General features: G+C 32.3%; 1 pseudogene; it reads left to right on the top strand.

Moving 5' to 3' along the window:
* Positions 1-33: 33 nt before the first annotated feature.
* On the top strand, positions 34-23041 carry LOC139871001 (uncharacterized; annotated as a pseudogene).
* Positions 23042-26100: the final 3059 nt, after the last annotated feature.

Genomic DNA, 26100 nt, shown 5'->3' with positions numbered 1-26100 from the left:
GGGTCGAATTTTGGGTAACAAGTCAAAATGATTATGGGTCGAATGGGTCATGGGTCAAACAGGTCCAGGTCAGGTTTTGTTTAGGTTGGGTAACGGGTAAAAACTAATCATAGGTCAAATGGGTCCAAATGGGTCATATACGTTTACATTTGATTTTTTCATTTGTGATTGCATTTACGTTTATATTTATGTTTTACGTTCATACTTTTACATTTAATTTTTACATTTATGATTACGTTTGACGGATGAAACTTGCTATGATCTTTATGTTCGACCCATTTGACCCATCCCTTGGAATTAATACCCACTTGACCGGTTCCTTTATATTTTGTATCGGACACAATAAGTTGGAGGGAAATCCAATGGACCTTTTTTTTTTTAATTTTGGTTTACATTGCCCGGTCTAATTTTTTTAGAACACGGTTGACCCGAAAGCTTGACCCAAATTTGAGAGTATGGGCCTCAATTGCCAAACAGAAAAACTTTCTAAAAAGAAGACATATACATACCAATTGATCCTTCTAACTAACTCTAATCCATTTTCAACTAGGGTCTCCTGTGTTGTCAATTTATTCAAATGGATCCTCATTAAACAGATACTTCCCAGCAAGAAAACCTAGAAAGGGGTGGAAAAGACGTTACCATTTGCAGCAGAGAGCTCCTCAAGAACGTTTAAACTGCAGTAGGAAGTTGAAAAATGTTGATTCGACTCAAAATACAAGCAGAAATTGTGTCATCTCATCCAAAATTGTTCTAGAAGGTTCATCAGTCAATGTTGATGGTATTCTGGATAATGAACATCTTGCTGAAGATGATGAGAGTAGGAACTTTCATGCGAATCAGGGTGATCCACATAATAAAGAAGTTAAAGATGATTGTTTCGAGCATGATGTTGCATTGGGTCCCGTAAAGTGCCAAGATGAGCACTTGTTAGTGGATAAAATGTTTGGTAGCAAACGGTCAAAAAGATACTCCGAAAGGGTTAAGGAACCTAAACATCTGAAGAGGAGTAGACTAATTGAATGGTGTTTAGATGTGTCCCATAAATATAGTACAATTTCATTATGTAGCATACATTACCATCTGCCAGATGGATTTTATGATGCTGGAAGAGATCGAACTTTCTTACCTCTTAGTAGTTATGAGAACAACTTGCATCTTGGCTCGCGTGAAGTTATTATTATGGACAGGTAGTTTCTTGATCTTGATATGTATCATACAAATATGGGTGGTGATATATCCACCATGAATATGCATTAACATGTTGTATTGTACAACCTTCAATGCACAGTTATGGTGGATATATCAGAAAAGATGATGGATATATCAATGCTCTAAAAAAATACATGCTTCACTTGCAAACTGAAACATGAATCTGTTTTAACATAATTTCTTTTTAGGGAAAGAGATGAAGAGTTGATGCTGTAACACTTTGCGCAAAAGCATTATTATCTCACCTAAGTGAAATTCATGGTTTCAACAAAGATGGGGGAGTTGATAATTTGCATGTTGCTTCCATTCTTGCTCAATTTGTATCGGATCATTTTGGAGGGAGTGACAAAAGTGCAATGGTTGATAGGGAACGAAAGTCCATATCGGGATCAAATTATAACAAGCCTTTCGTCTGCACTTATCCCACTGGGAACAATGATAATATTATGAAACCTGCAAAAGTTGATATTAACGCCTCAGAGGATGCTGTTCTCTTCGGTCTTTGTGACAAATCTCTTCAATTGGTTAAAATAAAGACAAATTCAGTTATTATTGTCCCTATTGGAAGTCTACAATTTGGTGTTATTAGACATACGGCCTTGCTGGTGAAGGTAACAAGACTAATGTCTCACTATATTTTAATTTTCTGATGCCTATTTATTGTACTTACGAATATTCTTTTTTTTTTTGTGGGAAAATTTAGTACATTTGTGACAGAGTGAAGCCTAGAGTTCCATGTGAACTTGTAAGAGGGTATTTGGATTTTGCCCCTCATGCATGGAATGTAGTAGTAGTCAAGAGGGGTGATACGGAGGTCAGGATGGTAGTCGATGCATGCCACCCTCACGATATAAGGGAAGAGATGGACCCTGAATATTTTTACAGGTACGTACGTATTCTGTGCTATAATATGTTTGCGTGGGTTTAAGTATAAGTGTGTAGCAGAATACATTTTCATCTAAAAAGGGAAAAAGGATTTTTTGCATGAATGGGTAAACTGAATGCTCTTGATAGAAAGTGCCAGATTTATTAGCAATTCATACCAACATTTAAAGACCTAAATAGAATAATATGCTTAAACAATAATGAAAAATATATATTAGTGGTGATAAAATAGATGATTGGGGATAACGAGTTGTAATGTCTTCTAGTCAACACGACCAGATATCAAGTGTGTTTAAAACAGATCAAGGTAACTTACCTGCCAACACTTTCTTGTTCGATGATCTGTGTTGGATTGGGTAGCCTAACAACATGACCTACATATAAGCCGATGAGTCCCTTAGTACTCTAAAACCAATTGGTAGTAGAGGGAGGTTCCCCTAGACTTATATTCTGAACTTATTAAGCATTTGATGTAGTACCCTGATTGTGAAAGCTTTATTAAAAAAAATATATAGTTGTTCAAACTGAACTCTCTGAATACTTGCTAAGTTTCTATGCAACTTTCAACATGTAGTATAATGTTTTCATATAAATGGGTAAAAATTGCCACCTGTGACTTTTATAGTTAAGGATTGTATTTTCTGTGTATGCTTTTGCCTTTACTGACATTTTGTCAAGAGCCTTGATAATATCTTGATGTGCATATAGTTTTCTATTACCTTGGGATCATGATAATTCAGTGTAGTACAAAGTTCCATTCCATTACCTAATAACATATGGATTAAAATTTTAAATCCCCGTAAGTGGTTAAACTTTAGAAATTAGAGAACAGAATCAATGGGGACTCCTGGCTTCCGGACTGATAATATTTTCTTTCTTTTTAGCTTTCCTATTTACATGATGTGCATGTAGTTTTGTATCTACTGATATTAATTACTATTTCACCCTCATGTGCATTGCACATGATACATGATGAGACTTAAAAGGGGTAAAAGGAAATAAAAAGATGAAATTACCCTCATGTGCAAGTCATGTGAGGCTCAAAACTTTAAATATTGACAGATGTTAGGCTGTTGGACCCCCCGTGAAACTATTGCAAACTAAAGTGACCCCCAAGGTGAAAAAATTCTTCCACTTGTTAATTTGAATATACCACAGGGACCCTCATGTAATTTTGTCTATTTTCATTTTTTTTACCTTTCCTGTTTACACGGTGTGCATGTAGTTGTGTATCTACATGGCTGCATATTGACGGGTCAATTGCTTTTTTTTAGGTATTTTCCCCTCAATCGGATTAATTGTGATGCAAGTCCCGATGTGGACTCTTCGTTTCCTTCTCTTTCCACACACAAAGAAATTGAGGAAGGCGGGTCGGCAACCCTTATCCGGTGCAACCTTAAATCTGTCGAGGCTGCTGCTAAGGTGTTGATAACTCCTAATAACTACTACTATTTTAAGTATAAAATTTTCAACTGTCCCAACTCATATTTAAGTGTACAAATTTTGTTGGTTGAATGTGGGTTAATACACTAAACGATAAACTTAAGTGTAATTAACCAAAGAATATGTTTTGATAATGACACACACACATACACATAAGTGATGACTGACATCTTAACATAAAACACGCAAGGTCACTAATCCATACTTTATCTTGCAAAAGACCAAGTCAAACATAGGTTAAAGAATGAAATTAAAAGTTCAGGCAAATACACGGTCGAGGTACGGTCGACCGCATAGTCAACCGTGAAACCCCAAACTGAATTGTAACAAAATTTTGTGAAAACAAGTTGTACGGTCGCCACCACGGTCAACCGTAGTGCGACCGCAGTGTCTTCTGTCTCAAATTTTGACCAAATAAAGTTTGACTAGTTCCCGGCATCTATAATTCATGAAACCTTTCTAAACATACTTAGGATAGATGCTCTCTCCATACTCAATTGAGTCTTGGTCATAAAAACACTAATTGTGATTAATTATGCCTAATGACATCTTAATGACAAGTTAACCAAGATTAGGCATAACACATAAGTGTTAATCAACAACTTGTGATCTTAATTCTTATCTAGATATTTTTATTATGATCATCAAGTATCAACAAACGCAAGCCAATATCACTAGAACAATGATTGCTATTAAAAAGGACTTAGTGATTAATTAAGGCTAAATGAAGAACAATGATCTCAAGGTTAAACTAGAAATGACTTGTAATCCTAAAACACACTTAGATACATTTAGGATGATCACCAAGTCCCAACTAGAGATTGCTCTTCCCTTGTGCATGTGTTAGATATTAATGTGTGCTTACACATTAATCATGAAATGTGTTATATTGCACATTATACTTATTAAGAATTATAAGTTGTACAAGTATCTATATGATTGATCTTAGAATAACTATCTATTGCTATGTGAGTATTACTTGCTACTTGCTAATATGCTTAATACTCATAAACTTGTCAACTTAATATGTTTGCCATGTGCTCATTAGTTAGAATTTAAGTAACTAACTTACTCCAATAGATTAAGTGTAAAATGGTTCACAATAGTTAACTGTCTATTTCGTCTAGTCTAAGTAACTAAGTATGATTGCTTGTTCAATAATAACTTAACCTTAATGTCTCTACATACTTCATGATTATCCTATAGAGACATTATTCAATTAATCCCTAACTAAACTCAAATAAAACATGACTTGAGATTAATTGGAACTAGGAAGTTAATGATATAGTGACTAGCCTTTAGAATTGAACCAAGAGCATTAAAGTGACTAACTAAGTCTTGACTAATCTGAAATTTCCCTAAATATCAATCAAGACACTTCTCCAAGAATGTTGGGGTTGCTACTTTTAGAATGATTAGTCACTTTCATGCAATAAGACCAAATCTCACACACTTAATGCATATAGTACTTGTATAGGATGTTTGGTTTCTTTTGCAGGTGCTAGAAGGAGTAAAGGTGCCAAAAAGTGGTGTTCAAATCTGAGTCAAACTGCTATACAACGGATACCAATTTTGGACTAGAGCACGCATGGTCGCACCACGGTCGACCGTGCTGGGAACCGTGTGTCAACGGCTATTTTTTGAATCTCACTATAAAAGGCAAACATTTGAGTTCATTTGAGGCAGACCCTCTTGCACATTTAAAAGGCATATCTCCAGTGATCACAAGTGCATCAATTACTACCCAAATGTGATCAAGCAAGAGAAGATTCTATGATCTTATAGATATAGAATTGGGTTGTTGTAAACTTACTAATCAAAATCATTTATCTTGTGAGTTTACTTAATGTAATGTATGTCCTAGTATTGTGTTAGGATCATCATTGCAGAGTGTATAAGTCTTGTAACTTCAATTGGTGGAAGCATAGGCTAGCTTAGTGATCTACTTCCTTAAAGGGACTTAGGAAGTTGATTAATCTTATTTGGAGATTAATACTTGTCCAAGGTGAAGACAAGTTGATCTAGGTTAGAGTTGATCTTTCGAAGGGATAGAAAGATTAGTTTTGTTGTCTACTAAAGAAGATTGAAGACTTGTAAATCGGATCTCCACCGGGTTTGGAGAAAAGTGCTTAGTGAAGCAACAAATCCCGATTAGTGTAATCGGGGAGTGGATTAAGGTGGATTAGTTAACATCCACCCGAACCACTATAAATCCTTGTGTCTATGTTCTTTACATTACTTCATTTATCATTTTGAACATATACACCACACACATCAAGTTTGAGTTGAATTGGTTGATCAAAGTAAAATCGAATTTGGTGATCAATCGAAAAATTGTTAAAAACGTATTAAGTAACTATTCATCCCCCCTCTAGTTACTTACAATTGGTATCAAAGCGGTTGCTCAAATCATTGCGCTACAAACGATTGCGAAAGCGTCACAATTCGTTTCGTGCAAAAACTTGAGTCAACGATTCTCGGATCAACTTAAACGATGGGATACTTGGAAGAATTGGTGAAAGAAGCACCAATCTTTGATAAGATGAATATTGATGTGTGGAAATCAAGATTTGAGTCTTACCTCAAATCTAAGGATTACTACTTGTGGAGAATAATTAAAGTAGGAGACTTTGTACCACAAGCTAGTTCAAGACTAGTGAAGCCAACTTTTCAAAACTATGATGTTTGAAACAATTTGATGCAATTTTACTACTTCATGAAATTCTTCCTAGTGAAGAAAGATTAAAGATAATCTCATGTGAAAGTGCAAAAGAATGTTGGGACTCACTATGTTCTCAAGAAGATTTAAACTCTAAGAGTTTAAAGGGTAAAGGATTATAGAAGGGCTTTGAAAGGGTTGGTGATTTTCGAGCAAAAGGGTTTAATGAAAATGAAGACTTTTGCCTCATGAGCTCTTGGAATGACATGGATCAAGATGGTCAAAGTGAAGAAGAGGTTGAATCTCCGTTCAAAGAAGATGATGTCTCCAACATGGATTGCAATGAGGTACATGTATTCTGTCCTTCTAATTATGAAGAATTGTTAGATGATTACAAGACTATTAAATTTGTGTATGATCGTAGTCGTGACAAAGTAAAACTTTTGGAGAAAGAATTACACAAAGTTACACAACTTAACAAAGCTCTAATTGATGAAAATAACACTTTGAAAAGAAAACTTGATTCATCAAGAGGAAAACATGAAATGAATATATGTCACGACTCTAGCAAACACAAATCTTGTAATCAAAGTCCATTATCTATTATTAGGAAAATTGAAAATATGGGAAAAATGGACCAAGCTAGCAATTCCATGGTAGGGATAAATCAAGGATTGGGTAATCTTAAAATCAATCAAAATCAATGATCAAAATGCTAATGAGAATAACCTTCTCAAAAGACTTTGTATAAAAGAAAGGTTTTTCTTACAAATGCAAATTGTTTTTGAAAAATGATTTTAAAAGATTAAGTGTAGGAAGGTTACTTGCCTTAGGATTGTGTGTTTATGTGAAAACATGTATTGCATGCTAAATACTAGGTTGATGCGTTTTGTGTATACTATGTGTAATTGAACACACACACACACACACACACACACACACACACACACACACACATATATATATATATATATATATATATATATATATATATATATATATATATATATATATATATATATATACGTATAGATATAGTATATTACGTGTCATTGATGATTAAACATCGGAAGGATGTAATCACTCAATGTTAGAAAAAGAAAACTTGTCCTCAAGTATTCTATAGAACCTAAGAATCGTCAAAATGCGCTTGAAGAAAGAAGAAGTGAAGAAACGGGTGATCAGAAGGATCCACGGCAGCACAACGGCTGACCGTGTACTCGACCGCAGACGCCTGCCCTGTTCGTGGAAAAATATCTACACGGCTAACGCCATGGTCGACCGTGCTTTGACCGTGCGTGGTCTAATTCAATTTTAATTTAAACTAAACCCTCACTTTTATTTCCTTTTAACCCACTTCAAAACACACACACACCTACACACGGCTGAGAAGATCGACCGCACGAAGAAAATCACGCATTCCTTCAAATTCAAATCCTACATTCGGTATGATTAATCCTTGCTTTCCTAACATTCAATTGTGTTTGTTTAATGAATTAGGGTTATGAAGAAACCCTAACTAGAATGAATCAAAACCTAAATTGATGCAAATAATTGAAATTGCTCTTGAAGAACAATTTGAAAACAATTGTAGTAATGATTATCTTGTATCTATGCATTGATTTAACATTGAACGATTCTAGGGTTCATTATACATCTAGAATAGATTTTCATAGAAGCATTGTTCATATAATATGAATAACATTGTTTCAAATTGAGTGTAATAATGTTGAATGTCAAAACATGTGTTGATGATGATTTCAAAAGTCTAGAACACATATGAACTTTGTGAAAACCCTAATCTAGTTGCAAACTCATTTGACACTAATGAAGAGTGAAAATGTGAAGAATATTAACATCAAAACACCTAAGTATTGATGATAATTAAAGTTTGCAAAACATGTTGCCTACAATTGAATTATGCACTTTGAATTAATTAAAAGTGTCAATGCGTAGGAAATGGCAAATCAAGGAGGAAGCTCATCTAACTTTCGCCCACACCAATCAACACTTAACAGAGAAAGAGTGAAAGATCGAGCAATAGCAGAAGGAAGGAGAATTGAAGCTAAAGATTTCCCTGAAATGGTAGCAGCTTTCTCAGACTTAAACTGGAATGTATTTCTTGATCTAGATGGACCAATTTATCCGTCACTCATTCGAGACTTTTACTCTAGCTTTGTCTATACCAACGGTTCAATTACCTTTAGGATAAAAGCTTCAAGAACTACAGTAACACTGCAAAACTTTGGAAAACTTCTAGATATTCCAGCAACCGGAGAAAGGTTCTTCGACACAAGACACAGTCTGACTTATCTTCCTGATTTCATCAATAAAGATGATGCTATTCAAACACTGTGTGAAGACAATGCTCCAAGAGGAGAAATTCTCAATCGAGGAGTGTTGAGCAAACACCTACGAAAGAAGTTTCGAATATGGAACACAGTGATCGACTACAATGTGTACTGTAGAATGGGAAATCGCTCACACATTCATGCTGCTCAGATGGCTCTTCTTTGGTGCCTAGAAATGCAAGTTCCAGTAAACATGGCATATTTTATGGCCATATGAATGAGCAATGTGTCAAAGGACTCAACAAGAGCTCTTCCTTATGGAATGCATCTTACAAGGTTATTTGTAAAATTAAAGGCAACAGATGGCATTCGCATAAATCCAACCTATCAAATATTTAATCGTCATACATTAACATTGATGGGGTGTGATGATGAAGATGACTCTGATGAGATTGACAGGGTTTATGAAGCCATGACTAACTCTCAAATCAACTTGGAAGATATATTCGATCGTGATGAAGAACAGTTTCCGGATGAAGCTAATGATCCTTTTTATGGCTTATATCGTGATTCAAAAGCTGAACGAATTTACTTAAATCAAGCTAAGATAAAGAAGTATCAATCCAAGATCAGCCGGCTACTAAAGAAAGCGAAAAAGGCTTTCTCATGTAGAAGTAGTAGTGATGTAAGAATTGGGAGTTGAATGAAGTGAGAAAAGTTAAAGATGTTAGTTGAATAATCTGTTTATAATAATTGATGTGTGACTATTTGAATTTGTCTTGATTAGGATCTGTTTAATTCAAGTTTAGTAACTTATGCTTCTAACAGTTCTCACACGGTCAAGTACACGGTCGACCGTATCTCGACCGTGTATGTGTCTGATACTTGTTCTTTCTCTCTCTTTAAAAATAAATGCTCATTGATCCTCTCAAATCTAGTTGAATCTGTTCTTAAAGTATCATTCATAAACTAGCATACTTGAATATGATCAAAATTCTCAAAAGATTCAATTACTCCAAAAAGGAATGAAAGATTAAATGAAGGTTCATATTTTTCCTTTAAATTGAGTAGATTATGATGCAAAACTCACTACACCATCTAACTCAAAATGAGTCAAGCAAACAACTCCCCAAACAATCCTTTTGTGATTGACTTGTCTTCTTCAATTTTCGACTCCTTTGACAATCTCTTTCCTAACTCTCAAGAAGAATGAGATGTGATCAATCGCAACCGACAAATGGTTAGCACTATGTCAAACCCCCAAAATGGACCAGGGGTAATTGTGACCAATCATATCTTAACACAGTTGTATAAGCGAGAACGACTCTAAATGAGACGTTTTATTTATTAAATAAACAGCGGAAGCATTATTCAAAGTTTTACATCATAAGAGTACAGTAAATGGAAAATGTCTTAAACAAAATGATAAATATGAATGATGGACTCCATGCAAGCAGCAAAGCATACATCAATCATCTAGTAGCAAGTAGCAGCTAGCTCAATCATCACCTGAGACAAAATACGCTTAAAGTGTCAACCAAAAAAGTTGAGTGAAATTCATAGGTTTATAAATAATATCCAAAGTTTTAGACCACAAGATTTAGTTTAAAGTTGATTGATATAGAAATATCAATCTAAAAGTGTTGCTGCAGTTTGTAATATCGCTACTAAACAATTTACCCTATGACACCTTGTACTGTCAATGTCGTGGAATCATTATTATGTAACCAAAGACCAACGGTCGAATGGTTAGAGACGTTACTCTCAATAGGCCTACTCACAATAATTAAGTTTGCATTTAAACGTAGCAATTGACGATATTACGGTAGGGATTTAGCATGAATCAAAGCATGACAGCATAGTTAACAATTTAGTACTTGTGTCTAAGCGTAAAACAGTTATAAAGCAAGCATGTGTCTCACCCTAAAAGTTATAAAACAGTTATGAAACAGTAAAAAGTGGGGCTATGAAGTTCACCTTAGTAGCACAAAAGAGTATTCCACGAAAGAATTGAACGGAAAGACGTGACCGAGATCTCAACCTAGAGATAGAACGTATGATCAGACATTGCCTAACAGACAATAGTATATAGTACTATATTGATAGTAATGGTTCACTAAAGAATTTCCATTCTCGGAAGGTTACTATTTATGGAAAGTTTTCACTTATAGTAATTTTCCAATTTTAGAAAGTTTGGGTTAATCTTTAGCAAGACGTTGTACAACTTTACTTAAACTTCGTTGCTATAAAATAAGTCAGGAATGACCAGATGTAACCGGGGGCCCAGGACTCTTGACCAGAATCTAAGTCATGGCAATCGAGATCCACAAGCTTACCCATAAATGGAAACCTAGACATCATTCACTTACGATCGTGAGTAGCGATGAAGTTCACATGAATTATACATTATCTTTGATTAACCTTCACTTTAGGTGTATAAACACAACGAATTATTAATGTACTTAATAATTATATATGTGATAATATAATCTAAGTATTATTTAATATTTAGTTATTATACCTTAGTACGTCTTATATATATTAAATATAATTACCTTTAAATAAATACCTAAATTACTTCAAAAATAATAGTGTTTTATTAATCAAACATTATTCAAAAATGTCTAAATAATAAATTAAATATCTAAAAATTACATACATAATTTTTATAGTCTTAGTTAATCATATAGATTAGTAGAAAAATTTAAAAAAACATTTTTATTATATTTTTGTATTTATTTTTGTTTTTACTCTTAATGTATTCACAAAATAATTTTAATTCTACATAATTACTAAATAGACCCAAATAATTATTTTTATAATTTTTATAAGTTTCTATCAGTCTAATAACCTGTAGAAAAATATTTAAAAAATATTTATTATTATTTTATATTTATTCTTAATTTACTTTCGAATTACATAATAATAGAGTTTAATTATATAATAAATACCAATTCGACCCAAGTAATTATTTTTATAATTTTTTCAGATCTATATAAGTTTTAAAAACTCATAAAAAAATTATATATATTTTATTTTTGGTTAAAAGTATTTATTACGAATTTTACATTGTTTTTACGTTTAAACACTAAATAATTCGTATTTAATTATAAATAATATTCCATAAATTATCAAAATTATTTTTATGCATCATAACACTTATAATACTAATTATAACATATAAACATAATTAATTTCTAATTTTACAAAGAATATACAATAAATATAAATATAAATGACAATATTGAAAAAATTTAATAAAAATAGAAAGTACCTCAAATTTTCTTCAAGGTTTTGAGAGAATAACTTAAGTTTTTGTGTTTGGCAAGAAAAAATGAATGAGGAGCCATGTATTTATAGGTAAAAAATGGTTGGTGAAAAGAAAAAAAAATAATAAAATAAAGGTGTCAATTTTGACAAAATAATAAAAACATGTTAAAAATGTTTTTAATAAGTTTTTGTTTTTGAAAATATTTAGTCAAAATTCATGGGCTCATTATTTAATTTATAAAAAAAAATCTTATTTCTTTTTATTTTTATTTTTTTATAAGCTAAAAATATATATAATGATTAAAATAACTTATCATTTAATTAATAATTATGTTACATATAGTTTTAAATATAATACGCATTAATATTAACTAAAGTTATTTTATATAATTAGTGTAAACTTTAGTTAACAGAACATGTCGACTAAAAATAAATATTTGATCAACGTCGAATTTAATTATATATTACGTATGGATAACAACCCTAAAGTCAAATTAGTCAATTCAGGTATGGAAATATGAGAGTTGTTATAGTACCTACCCGTTAAAAGAAATTTTGTCCCGAAATTTAGTTGTTGCCATTAATCGGTGTTGTTCGTACATAGACGAGGATATTTACGTTTTATTTGGTTTTCACGTTCCCAGGTATGCTCGGGGCCTTGCGTGAATTCCAACGGATAGAATATTATTCTGTTTTAAGAATTAAAATCATACATACTATAATTTCTACAAGTTCTTCTACGAAGTGCATTTTATTATTAATGCGGAGATCATTCAAAATGATGATGTTATACAAGTCATTTCAGTAAATTGGATATATAAAATGTGTTATGAATAATATCGAGCTCATTTAAACCTTGAGCATTTATGCCACAATGTTAGGGTAGACAAAACAGAGAGTAGTTCATGAAAATTATAGTCATGAAGTTTGATAGAGATCATCATTGTTTACAACAAGAATATTGTAATGATGAATATAAGTTGAAGAATAAAGTTTTATCACTATTGAATAATATGGATAGAATGATTCGATTATAGAAAGAGTATAAACGAAGCTATCGTAAAAGAGTGAATGAGTAAATTAAATGTTCGCCTTAACTTTTGACGTAGTCATGATTGATTTCCGGAATTCAAGGGATTAAAGGAAATCTTCGTAATCTATAAGATTTGATTATCCGGTATTTACGGAATTTTGGGATTTCTTTGATTAAATGCGGTGAATTGCCTCGATTGCTGTGTTTGGAAATTTTGCTATAAATTAGCTTCTTCCATTTCATTATCTTCACCACTTCTATACTTTCTTCCTAGATTCATACTTCCAAAAGATTTGTTAATATGCTCAATCCCGTATTGATATTTGTTATTATATTGACCATATATGCAGTCATGCTTCTTTTTCTTTTACCACCAGAGGAATCTGTTTACTTCTACTATGCTCTTGGGGTTATAGTGTTTTTAATTCTCCCGTGTCTTTATGTTGCTATACGCATTGATATACACGATTTGTAATTTCCGTGTTGTTATCGGGCTTTATATTTTCCCTTATATGTCGGAGCTCTTTACCTTTTTATTCTGCTCTCGACTCTAAGTTAAGCGAGTAATGGTCCAGAATTTGTATGTATGAAGTTTCGAATGAACTTAATGTTCTAAGCGTAATATCACGATTTGATTTGGTAAATTACCAGAATTACTGAGGATAGAACTATCAAGAATATATGTTCTTGATATGTTCAGAGATTAAGTAGAATGTAAGAGTCGTGTAACATGGCAAATAATGATTATAAAGTCTATGAATCATCATCTTCCATTAAAAATTTAGCATGACTTACTGTAATATAATCACGTTGGCCTGACGTCATTATATTATACTAACTCATGCTTCAATTTCCAACATTTCTTCAAAACATTTATAATTTAAACTTGAATTTTACTGAATATAGAAACTAAAATAGTTTCCTTTATAAAGATATCACAAAGATATACTTAATTGTGGACAAGAATCGTTATGAAAATATCTTCAGAAATATAGAGGATATTTATAACGACATTTTGGAATTTCTAAGTTCGAAGGTTGATGAAGAAAAATTTTCCGCAAGCTTTTAACATAACTTCGGAGCAAGATATTCTCTAAAGATTTCATTGGATCCAGAATTACTTGGATTCTTTGAATATAGGGTTTGGTCCTTGTATTTGTCCTTGGTCTCCTCCATGGTTAGCTCAATCCGTTTTTCAGTTCCAAATTTTCTTTTGAGCTTTTCCAACGTACCATTCTTTATTATCAAACTTTTGGCCATTGAGACCATCTACAATTTTGCTGTTTCCTCTGCATTTAATGCAGCCATATTTGATTCATCGGTTATCAATCCGAGATGGTTTCAATAAATTTCATTTTTAGATGATTAACGCTGATTGTAATCGTCAATGGATCTAATGGTTGATGAATAGGCGTTGTTGATTTCAAAAGTAATGAACGATAATATCGGTGGTTTGATGTGATAATTCATCATAGAATACAAATGAATATAATTCATGAATGTAGTGATCTTTAGGAAGATTACACTTGCTAAAGCTTTACTTGGATTCCGATATGTCCAAATCAGAATAGGTAATTAAATTTGTATGAAAATAGTTGTTCTTTAGTGAACGGATACATATGTGGATGTAAGTAGTATAGTTACTAATTATTGAATCAGAATTTGAAGAATGTACAATGTAAGATATTGATGTGAGATATAAATATTTCTCGGGTTTTACCTACCCGTTAAAATATTTTCACAATTAACAGTTTGTATAAAAGGATTTTTAATTACAATCTTTATGAAGATATACGTTCATATATGTATTCTTCACGTATAATATAGATTTAATGAGTTAATATACTATTAAAATCATTTGATTTGAAGTTGAAGCGAGAATAAATAATCTTCAAAACTTGAGAGATTACATAATCATCGCAGAATCTTTCTTTAATGAAGTTATGAATCAATACTCCATCGTTCATTGTTATTGATATACCTCGGTATATGATGTTGATGCTCGTGGAATTCTTGTGAAATTCACAAGGCACGAATGATGTTTTCTAAAGAGTTTTGAGTACATCGAAAATGAAAGTATAAAACCAAACATGTATTTGAATAATACACTTAGTTTATTATGAAATGGAGTTTATTGTGATGAAGCAGTGATTAACGAGGAATGTATATCATAGCATATTAGTGATATGAATTAACCAAGTAGTACATACTATTTAAGATTCACACGTAATAGCTTAATACGAAAAGATTTATTATTATTCCAAACCATATATATATATATATATATATATAAAGTATACATATATAATTTTCAGGAAGAATGAGTTAATACATCTTAACTCATTATTACTAATATTCCTTGGTATCTATGGGGCGTATGATGTTGATATTTGAGGTACAGATTATGATGTTTGTTGTTGGTGAAGCTGATGTTGTTGGTGGTGATGCTGTTGGTACTGGTGGTGATGCTGGTTATGCTGCTGGTGCTGCTGCTGGTGCTCGTAGGTTTCGCACCATATTCTCCAGAGCCACTACTCGAGCACGAAGCTCATTGACTTCTTCTATTATTCCGGGGTGATTGGCGGTTCGGACAAGTGGATGAATAAGATCTAGAATTTTAGATATTATATATTCGTGACTGGATACCCTGGAAATGAGGGTGAAAATAGTGTTCCGAACGGGTTCGCCGGTAAGTGCTTCTGGTTCTTCACCAAGAGGTGAATTCGGTTGGTGGAAGGGATCACCTTCTTCTTGTCTCCATTGATTAAGTTTACTACGAACCCATCCTCAATTCATCCAAAATAGATGATGACTAATTGGTTGGTTCATTCCGGTTACGCTGCCATTGGAGCTCGAGGAGTTCGAGGAATCATGTGAGAAATCCATATTATCTGATCGGAATAAGGGTTTTTGTTATGAGATGAGTGTTGAATATTGAATGATATATTTGTCTTCTTGATATACGTATATATAGCAAAAAGATTTCCGTAATTTACGGAGGAAATTTAGGAAAAGTGTTAGACAAAGTTTATTAAGATATATATGATAAGATATAATAAGATATGATGTGTCTATAATCCAATAATAGCAGTATGACGTGTCGAGATCATAAAATGATAAGTATGTAATCTGATAATCTTTCGATTAAAGACTTTTAATTTGTAATGGCCTACTCAGGTATAGGGGCTTGAGCTATAGGATCCTTTAAATCGGTAATCCAAACCCTTCCATTCTAGAGTTTCGTAGACGCCATCCGTCAAGAAAATTCAATAACGAGAAATAAAAGGTATAAAAGTAATGAATATGAGTAGTGATGACATTATAATGTCTTTGAGATTCTCGATAACTCAATGAAATTTTTCGGTTCGCAAACTGATGCATAAAGGCATAAAGCATATAGATACGTGATATAACAGGGAGTTATATACGTTTGAGTATGAATAGTAACAAATATAGGAGTTTCAAAAATTCATGGATAATATTTCATGTAATACATATGTAATACACAAAACCATTATAAATGACATAGGAATGTCGAGAACGGTGTCGCATTTAAATGTGGTGGCGGAATTGAATACTACTTAGGAGAATGAGCAGAGTTCTTAGATTGGCTCGGCATTCTAAGATAAGTAAAGTTTCTAAAGTATTGTGTAGCATTTAACAGTTAAAGGCAACAATTAAAGGCACTATAGTCAAAGGAAGTTGTAGTCCTACATTGCTAAGGTACCTAATTGTATAAGGCACACATAAGATGCAATCCTGGTTCTCTACAACAAACATGCTCTGATACCAATCTGTCAAACCCCCAAAATGGACCAGGGGTAATTGTGACCAATCATATCATAACACAGTTGTATAAGCGAGAACGACTCTAAATGAGACGTTTTATTTATTAAATAAACAGCGGAAGCATTATTCAAAGTTTTACATCATAAGAGTACAGTAAATGGAAAATGTCTTAAAAAAATGATAAATATGAATGATGGACTCCATGCAATCAGCAAAGCATACATCAATCATCTAGTAGCAAGTAGCAGCTAGCTCAATCATCACCCGAGACAAAACACGCTTAAAGTGTCAACCAAAAAGGTTGAGTGAAATTCATAGGTTTATAAATAATATCCAAAGTTTTAGACCACAAGATTTAGTTTAAAGTTGATTGATATAGAAATATCAATCTAAAAGTGTTGCTGCAGTTTGTAATATCGCTACTAAACAATTTACCCTATGACACCTTGTACTGTCAGTGTCGTGGAATCATTATTATGTAACCAAAGACCAACGGTCGAATGGTTAGAGACGTTACTCTCAATAGGCCTACTCACAATAATTAAGTTTGCATTTAAACGTAGCAATTGACGATATTACGGTAGGGATTTAGCATGAATCAAAGCATGACAGCATAGTTAACAATTTAGTACTTGTGTCTAAGCGTAAAACAGTTATAAAGCAAGCATGTGTCTCACCCCAAAAGTTATAAAACAGTTATGAAACAGTAAAAAGTGGGGCTATGAAGTTCACCTTAGTAGCACAAAAGAGTATTCCACGAAAGAATTGAACGGAAGGACATGACCGAGATCTCAACCTAGAGATAGAACGTATGATCAGACATTGCCTAACAGACAATAGTATATAGTACTATATTGATAGTAATGGTTCACTAAAAAATTTCCATTCTCGGAAGGTTACTATTTATGGAAAGTTTCCACTTATAGTAATTTTCCAATTTTAGAAAGTTCGGGTTAATCTTTAGCAAGACGTTGTACAACTTTACTCAAACTTCGTTGCTATAAAATAAGTCAGGAATGACCAGATGTAACCGGGGGCCCAGGACTCTTGACCAGAATCTAAGTCATGGCATTCGAGATCCACAAGCTTACCCATAAATGGCAACCTAGACATCATTCACTTACGACCGTGAGTAGCGATGAAGTTCACATGAATTATACATTATCTTTGATTAACCTTCACTTTAGGTGTATACACACAACGAATTATTAATGTACTTAATAATTATATATGTGATAATATAACCTAAGTATTATTTAATATTTAGTTATTATACCTTAGTATGTCTTATATATATTAAATATAATTACCTTTAAATAAATACCTAAATTACTTCAAAAATAATAGTGTTTTATTAATCGAACATTATTCAAAAATGTCTAAATAATAAATTAAATATCTAAAAATTACATACATAATTTTTATAGTCTTAGTTAATCATATAGATTAGTAGAAAAATTTAAGAAAACGTTTTTATTATATTTTTGTATTTATTTTTATTTTTACCCTTAATGTATTCACAAAATAATTTTAATTCTACATAATTACTAAATAGACCCAAATAATTATTTTTATAATTTTTATAAGTTTCTATCAGTCTAATAACCTGTAGAAAAATATTTAAAAAAATATTTATTATTATTTTATATTTATTCTTAATTTACCTTCGAATTACATAATAATAGAGTTTAATTATATAATAAATACCAATTCGACCCAAGTAATTATTTTTATAATTTTTTCATATCTATATAAGTTTTAAAAACTCATAAAAAATTATATATATTTTATTTTTGGTTAAAAGTATTTATTACGAATTTTACATTGTTTTTACGTTTAAACACTACATAATTCGTATTTAATTTTAAATAATATTCCATAAATTATCAAAATTATTTTTATGCATCATAACACTTATAATACTAATTATAACATAAAACATAATTAATTTCTAATTTTACAAAGAATATACAATAAATATAAATATAAATGACAATATTGAAAAAATTTAATAAAAATAGAAAGTACCTCAAATTTTCTTCAAGGTTTTGAGAGAATAACTTAAGTTTTTGTGTTTGGCAAGAAAAAATGAATGAGGAGCCATGTATTTATAGGTAAAAAATGGTTGGTGAAAAGAAAAAAAATAATAAAATAAAGGTGCCAATTTTGACAAAATAATAAAAACATGTTAAAAATGTTTTTAATAAGTTTTTGTTTTTGAAAATATTTAGTCAAAATTCATGGGCTCATTATTTAATTTATAAAAAAAAATCTTATTTCTTTTTATTTTTATTTTTTTATAAGCTAAAAATATATATAATGCTTAAAATAACTTATCATTTAATTAATAATTATGTTACATATAGTTTTAAATATAATACGCATTAATATTAACTAAAGTTATTTTATATAATTAGTGTAAACTTTAGTTAACAGAACATGTCGACTAAAAATAAATATTTGATCAACGTCGAATTTAATTATATATTACGTATGGATAACAACCCTATAGTCAAATTAGTCAATTCAGGTATGGAAATATGAGGGTTGTTATACACTAGACCAATTGTCGAAGGTTGTATGGTCACTATTGAGCACTTCTCAAAAGAGCTACTTGAAAATTTTGCTTACATCAAATTGGATTCATTCATAACCTTAAAAGGTCCCATTCACTCTACTCTTGTTCGTGAATTCTACGCTAACTATGAATTCACTCCCCCAAATTCCATCAAATTTCAATTGTTTGACAAAGGGTTTTCTATGTCTCTCAAGGATTTTGGAAGATTCATGCATGTTCCCGATGAAGGCGTGGAATGCTTTTTGTATAGCCCATATCTCCTTTGTCTTCCCGAATTTGTCACAAAAGGTGACATCATCAACACCTTTTGTCAAAGACCCATTAATCACATTGAAATCCAAAGTGATGGTCTTAAGGCAAATCATCTCGCACCTAAGTTTGACCTATGGCTCAAAGTTATAAGTCAAAACATCTATTGCAAGGGAGAAGCACTGTCCACAAACGTTCATGCCTGTGAAGCCTCACTTCTCTGGTGTCTCTAACACCGAATTCAAGTCAACATGGCACTATTCAATGCAAAAAGAATGAATGGATTGGTGTATAATGAATCTCTCTGTCTTCCCTATGGAGCACACTTAACGAAGCTCTTCACACAACTGTGCGTTCGTGATGTACATCCTGTTGGTCTAACCTCTCTACCAATCAACTATGATTCGGTTCGACCTTTTAACGAAGAAGCAGAAGGAGAAAACACACCTGCCTAGAGTGTTACGGGATTCGATGACATCGTGGAAGATGATCAGTTCATTGCACTATTATCCTCCACTCAAATGTCCATCCTTCATCGTCAGAATCGTCTAACTCACAAGATCCTGCGACGCTTTCTGAACAATCTTGTCTGTGGAAAATGCTCATCTCACCCGAGCATATCTCATCCCATGTAGAACAAACTTAGGATTGATCTACTGTGTCTTCCATGCATATCTTCATATATGCATTACTATGTTTCGTGCTTAATTTGAATAAAATATGTGCTTATTGTATTTTAATATATATGTTTTTCCAACGTGCACAATTTAAGGGGGAGTTTTCTTCTAAGGGCGAGCTTAGTTCCAGGGGAGCTAACATTTTTGCTTCGACAAAAGGGGGAGAAAGATGGATACAAGTGATTGTTAACACTTGCGTATTTATAGCAAAATGTCCCTCATCACTTGTATGGTTTGTCATCATCAAAAAGGGGGAGAATGTTGGTTGAATGTGGGTTAATACACTAAACGATAAACTTAAATGTAATTAACCAAAGAATATGTTTTGATGATGACACACACACATACACATAAGTGATGACTGACATCTTAACATAAAACACGCAAGGTCACGAATCCATACTTTATCTTGCAAACGACCAAGTCAAACATAGGTTAAAGAATGAAATTAAAAGTTCAGGCAAACACATGGTCGAGGTACGATCGACCGCATAGTCAACCGTGAAACCCCAAACTGAATTGCAATGAAATTTTGTGAAAACAAGTTGCACGATCGCCACCACGGTCAACCGCAGTGCGACCGCAGTTTCTTCTGTCTCAAATTTTGACCAAATAAAGTTTGACTAGTTCCCGACATCTATAATTCATGAAACCTTTCTAAACATACTTAGGATAGATGCTCTCTCCATACTCAATTGAGTCTTGGTCATAAAAACACTAATTGTTATTAAATACGCCTAATGACATCTTAATGACAAGTTAACCAAGATTAGGCATAACACATAAGTGTTAATCAACAACTTGTGATCTTAATTCTTATCTAGATATTTTTATTATGATCATCAAGTATCAACACATGCAAGCCAATATCACTAGAACAATGATTGCTATTAAAAAGGACTTAGTGATTAATTAAGGCTAAATGAAGAACAATGATCTCAAGGTTAAACTAGAAATGACTTGTAATCCTAAAATACACTTAGATACATTTAGGATTTTCACCAAGTCCCAACTAGAGATTGCTCTTCCCTTGTGCATGTGTTAGATATTAATGTGTGCTTACACATTAATCATGAAATGTGTTATATTGCACATTATACTTATTAAGAATTATAAGTTGTACAAGTATCTATATGATTGATCTTAGAATAACTATCTCTTGCTATGTGAGTATTACTTGCTACTTGCTAATATGCTTAATACTCATAAACTTGTCAACTTAATATGTTTGCCATGTGCTCATTAGTTAGAATTTAAGTAACTAACTTACTCCAATAGATTAAGTGTAAAATGGTTCACAATAGTTAACTGTTTATTTGGTCTAGTCTAAGTAACTAAGTATGATTGCTTGTTCAATAATAACTTAACCTTAATGTCTCTACATACCTCATGATTATCCTATAGAGACATTATTCAATTAATCCCTAACTAAACTCAAATAAAACATGACTTGAGATTAATTGGAACTAGAAAGTTAATGATATAGTGACTAGCCTTTAGAATTGAACCAAGAGCATTAAAGTGACTAACTAAGTCTTGACCAATCTGAAATTTCCTTAAATATCAATCAAGACACTTCTCCAAGAATGTTGGGTTTGCCACTTTTGGAATGATTAGTCACTTTCATGCAATAAGACCAAATCTCACACACTTAATGCATATAGTACTTGTATAGGATGTTTGGTTTCTTTTGCAGGTGCTAGAAGGAGTAAAGGTGCCAAAAAGTGGTGTTCAAATCTGAGTCAAACTGCTATACAACGGATACCAATTTTGGACTAGAGCACGCACGGTCGCACCACGGTCGACCGTGCTGGGAACCGTGTGTCAACGGCTATTTTTTGAATCTCACTATAAAAGGCAAACATTTGAGTTCATTTGAGGCAGACCCTCTTGCACATTTAAAAGGCATATCTCCAGTGATCACAAGTGCATCAATTACTACTCAAATGTGATCAAGCAAGAGAAGATTCTATGATCTTATATATATAGAATTGGGTTGTTGTAAACTTACTAATACAAAATCATTTATCTTGTGAGTTTACTTAATGTAATGTATGTCCTAGTATTGTGTTAGGATCATCATTGCAGAGTGTATAAGTCTTGTAACTTCAATTGGTGGAAGCATAGGCTAGCTTAGTGATCTACTTCCTTAAAGGGACTTAGGAAGTTGATTAATCTTATTTGGAGATTAATACTTGTCCAAGGTGAAGACAAGTTGATCTAGGTTAGAGTTAATCTTTCGAAGGGATAGAAAGATTAGGTTCGTTGTCTACTAAAGAAGATTGAAGACTTGTAAATCGGATCTCCACCGGGTTTGGAGAAAAGTGCTTAGTGAAGCAACAAATCCTGATTAGTGTAATCGGGGAGTGGATTAAGGTGGATTTGTTAACATCCACCCGAACCACTATAAATCCTTGTGTCTATGTTCTTTACATTACTTCATTTATCATTTTGAACATATACACCACACACATCAAGTTTGAGTTGAATTGGTTGATCTAAGTAAAATCGAATTTGGTAATCAATCGAAAAATTGTTAAAAACGTATTAAGTAACTATTCACCCCCCTCTAGTTACTTACAAATTTGATTCTTGTTGTACTATTCATATTGCAAATTACTAAGTGAAAATATATGTCATGTGCGTACTTTGGAAGTTAGTGGGAGCTCGGCTGATGAAGTTAGGAATTTTGAATTTAATTGTTTAGGGGAGGTTAGACTCTTAAGAGTCTTTAAACACCCATGTATCGTAAAAATTTTGGGCCATCAGATATCCACCAAGTGGGTCCCATCACAAAATGGAACACCAGAGCATTGTATATATATTGCGGTCAGTGGCAATTCTAGGATCAAAACTCAATGGGGTCCTAAAAATTTATTTGATAACTTGCACAAAATATTAAACGTGTCGGGTCAAATCATGTCGGGTCGGGTCATGCCCAAAACACAAACATAAAATTGAATAATTTGTTCATATGTAGTAGCAATTAATGACATATACATTAGCAATTTCACAGTAGCAATTTTAAAATAGTAATGACCTACATAGAAGCAATAATACAATAGTATTGTAGTCAATGGCCTATAGAGTAGCAATTTTACAGTAGCAATTTTAAATTGCTATCTTTATAGCACTTTTAAATTTTAATTTTACTACTTGTTATCAATATAAATCGCATAACATAAACAATAGCTGTAAAATCATAGTTTCCCTTGACTTTTTAAAAAGAATAAGTTGGGTAGTTATGAGTGATGAGATTAGGGATTCATATTCAATAACTATTACATATATGTTTACCATTACACATTCATCTTACTTACAATTATATAATAAATTCACTATAAGTACTCACAATAAAAATCAACATAAAAATTACACATAATCTGTCATATTATATCCTTCATAGTAAATTTAACAAATTATATTCATTCTTAGACAAACATTACACATTTCGGTGAAATAATTTTAAATTATGTCATGTTATATTACGTTTTGTTTTCATTATATATTTGAAAATATTATAAGATTTCTTAAATATCCAATGGATATTCATTAACCAGCTTAATCCACTGAATATATATATATATATATATATATATATATATATATATATATATATATATATATATATATATATATATATATATATATATATATATATAGACGTATGAACTAAATTTAAATGGATATGAATATGGATATGGATATGGATGAATAATAACTAAATGGATATGGCCTCACGCCCACACCTGATCCATATCCGATCCGTTGACATCCCCTAGGATGAAGGATTGAAGATAGAACCAAAAGAAATTGTGATGTAAAATGAAGTAAAACAGCATTAGAATTGAATTTGGACGAAGGTTTGTTTATTTTTATATATAATATATTCAATGGCTCATACTATAAAGTCATAAGTGAGCTAATTTCAAATACTTTAGGAGTCAAAACTATGAAATTATATATAATATATTCAATGGCTCATACTATAGTTTACACCAGCATCCGTAGAAATAGGCTTTCCAAGATGACTCGGTTCAGCTTCAAGATCATCTACTGTTTTGCTAATTAAGGACTGAATACCCGAGATTCGAGATTTTATCACGCCTCCTAAGTGCTAAGTGCTGAAAGTAAGCCAATTAAGTAATCTATTAAGGCTAATTACATAAATTAAGTGAAAATATTCATATTATCTCATTTCATTTTATAGACTCAACCCTTGATAGCATCTTTGCAAGATACTCTGACCCCGTTCTTGAAGCCAAGTGCATGTAGTCTCGGCTGTTAGAAAAGTATTCCCTTTCTTTACGTCTTGCTGATGTCATATCGATACTTTTGTTGATATCTTGTTGCGATCGATTAACAACCCCAACCCATGGAAACTTTAGCTGGTACGATTTACCTTCTAAGATCTTTAAAAAAACATAATAATATGAGTATGATCATCCTTGTTAACTCATCAAGAACAATTTACATATAATTTTAGCATATGTTTAACTTACATCAACAACATCAGTACCCTTATCCATCAAATCAATTTTGGTTAAGACTCCAATGGTTCTTTCACCTGAATAGATAATTCAATCTCATTACATGTCATTTTATAAATGTTACCAATTTACTATAATATTATAATGTTTGTCTATGATATTATTCGAATACCTGTGGGGGGTCCACTTCACGCGACATTTTAATAGCATCTGATGTAGTCAGATCTTGATTAGCAGGTGAAATTGCCAATATAATACAGTTTGGTTGTATCAAGACAATCACATTAACACCGAGAAATTACTGATTTAGCAACCAAAATTATAAATTTAATAATCTACCTTTGAATGTAAGCGCGCAGCATGTTCTCTATATCTTGAACGATGCTTTCAGATTGCCCGTCTACATTAATTCAATCCCATTTCATTTTTTACATGATATTTGTTAGTAAAAGGTAAAAATGTATCTGCTTCACATACCAACTGCAACTTTTGTGAGTCCAGGAAGCTCAACCAAAGTCAAATTGACCACTGTCAATATCAAAATTTCATCACAAATTCATCACAAACTCGTTAACAAATGATAACTACAATGGCTGCTAAATATTGAGTGTAGATTAGTTCTTACTTCATATCATTATAAACGGCCATTTCCAAACTATGAAGAAAATCATAGGACATTAGTTACCTGCTTTCGAAACGAAATGTGAATCAATAGTTTCATGGTTGTGGGTTAAATGTTGGTTAATGAACTAAACGACAAAGTTAAGCATGATGATTAACCAAGGAATATGTTTTGATGATGACACATACATACGCATAAGTGATGACCGACATCTTAACATAAAACACGCAAGGTCACTAATCCATACTTTATCTTGCAAATGACCAAGTCAAACATAACTTAAATAATGGAATTAAAGATCAGCAAAATACACCGTTAAGGTACAGTCGACCGCATACCCAGCCGTAGAACCCCAAAATGAATTGCAACGCAGTTTTATGAAAACAAGTTGCACGGTCGCCACCATGGTCAACCGCAGTGCGACCACAGTTTTCTCTGTTACCAATTTTGACCAAATTAAGTTTGACTAGTTCCCGACATCTATAATTCATGAAACCTTTCTCAACATGCTTAGAATAGATGCCCTATCCATACTCAATCGAGTTTTAGTCATAAAAACACTAATCGTGGTTAATTACACCTAATGACATCTTAATGACAAATTAACCAAGATTAGGCATAACACATAAGTGTTAAACAACAACTTGTGATCTTAAATCTTATCTAGACATCCTTAGTATGATCATAAAGTACCACCACACTTAAGCCAATGTCACTAGAACAATAATTACTATTAAAGATGACCTAGTGATTAATTAAGGCTAAATGAAGAACAATGATTTCAAGTGTAACTAGTAAAGACTTGTAATCCTAAAATACATTTAGATACATTTAAGATGGTCACCAAGTCCCAACTAGAGATTTCTCTTCCCTTGTGCATGTGTTGGACATTATTGTGTGCT

This window comes from Rutidosis leptorrhynchoides, chromosome 10 (assembly GCF_046630445.1).
Source record: "Rutidosis leptorrhynchoides isolate AG116_Rl617_1_P2 chromosome 10, CSIRO_AGI_Rlap_v1, whole genome shotgun sequence".
In the NCBI taxonomy this organism is placed as follows: domain Eukaryota; kingdom Viridiplantae; phylum Streptophyta; class Magnoliopsida; order Asterales; family Asteraceae; genus Rutidosis; species Rutidosis leptorrhynchoides.
The sequence above is the reverse complement of the archived record's forward strand: the minus strand, read 5'-3'. Positions and strand labels throughout refer to the sequence as shown.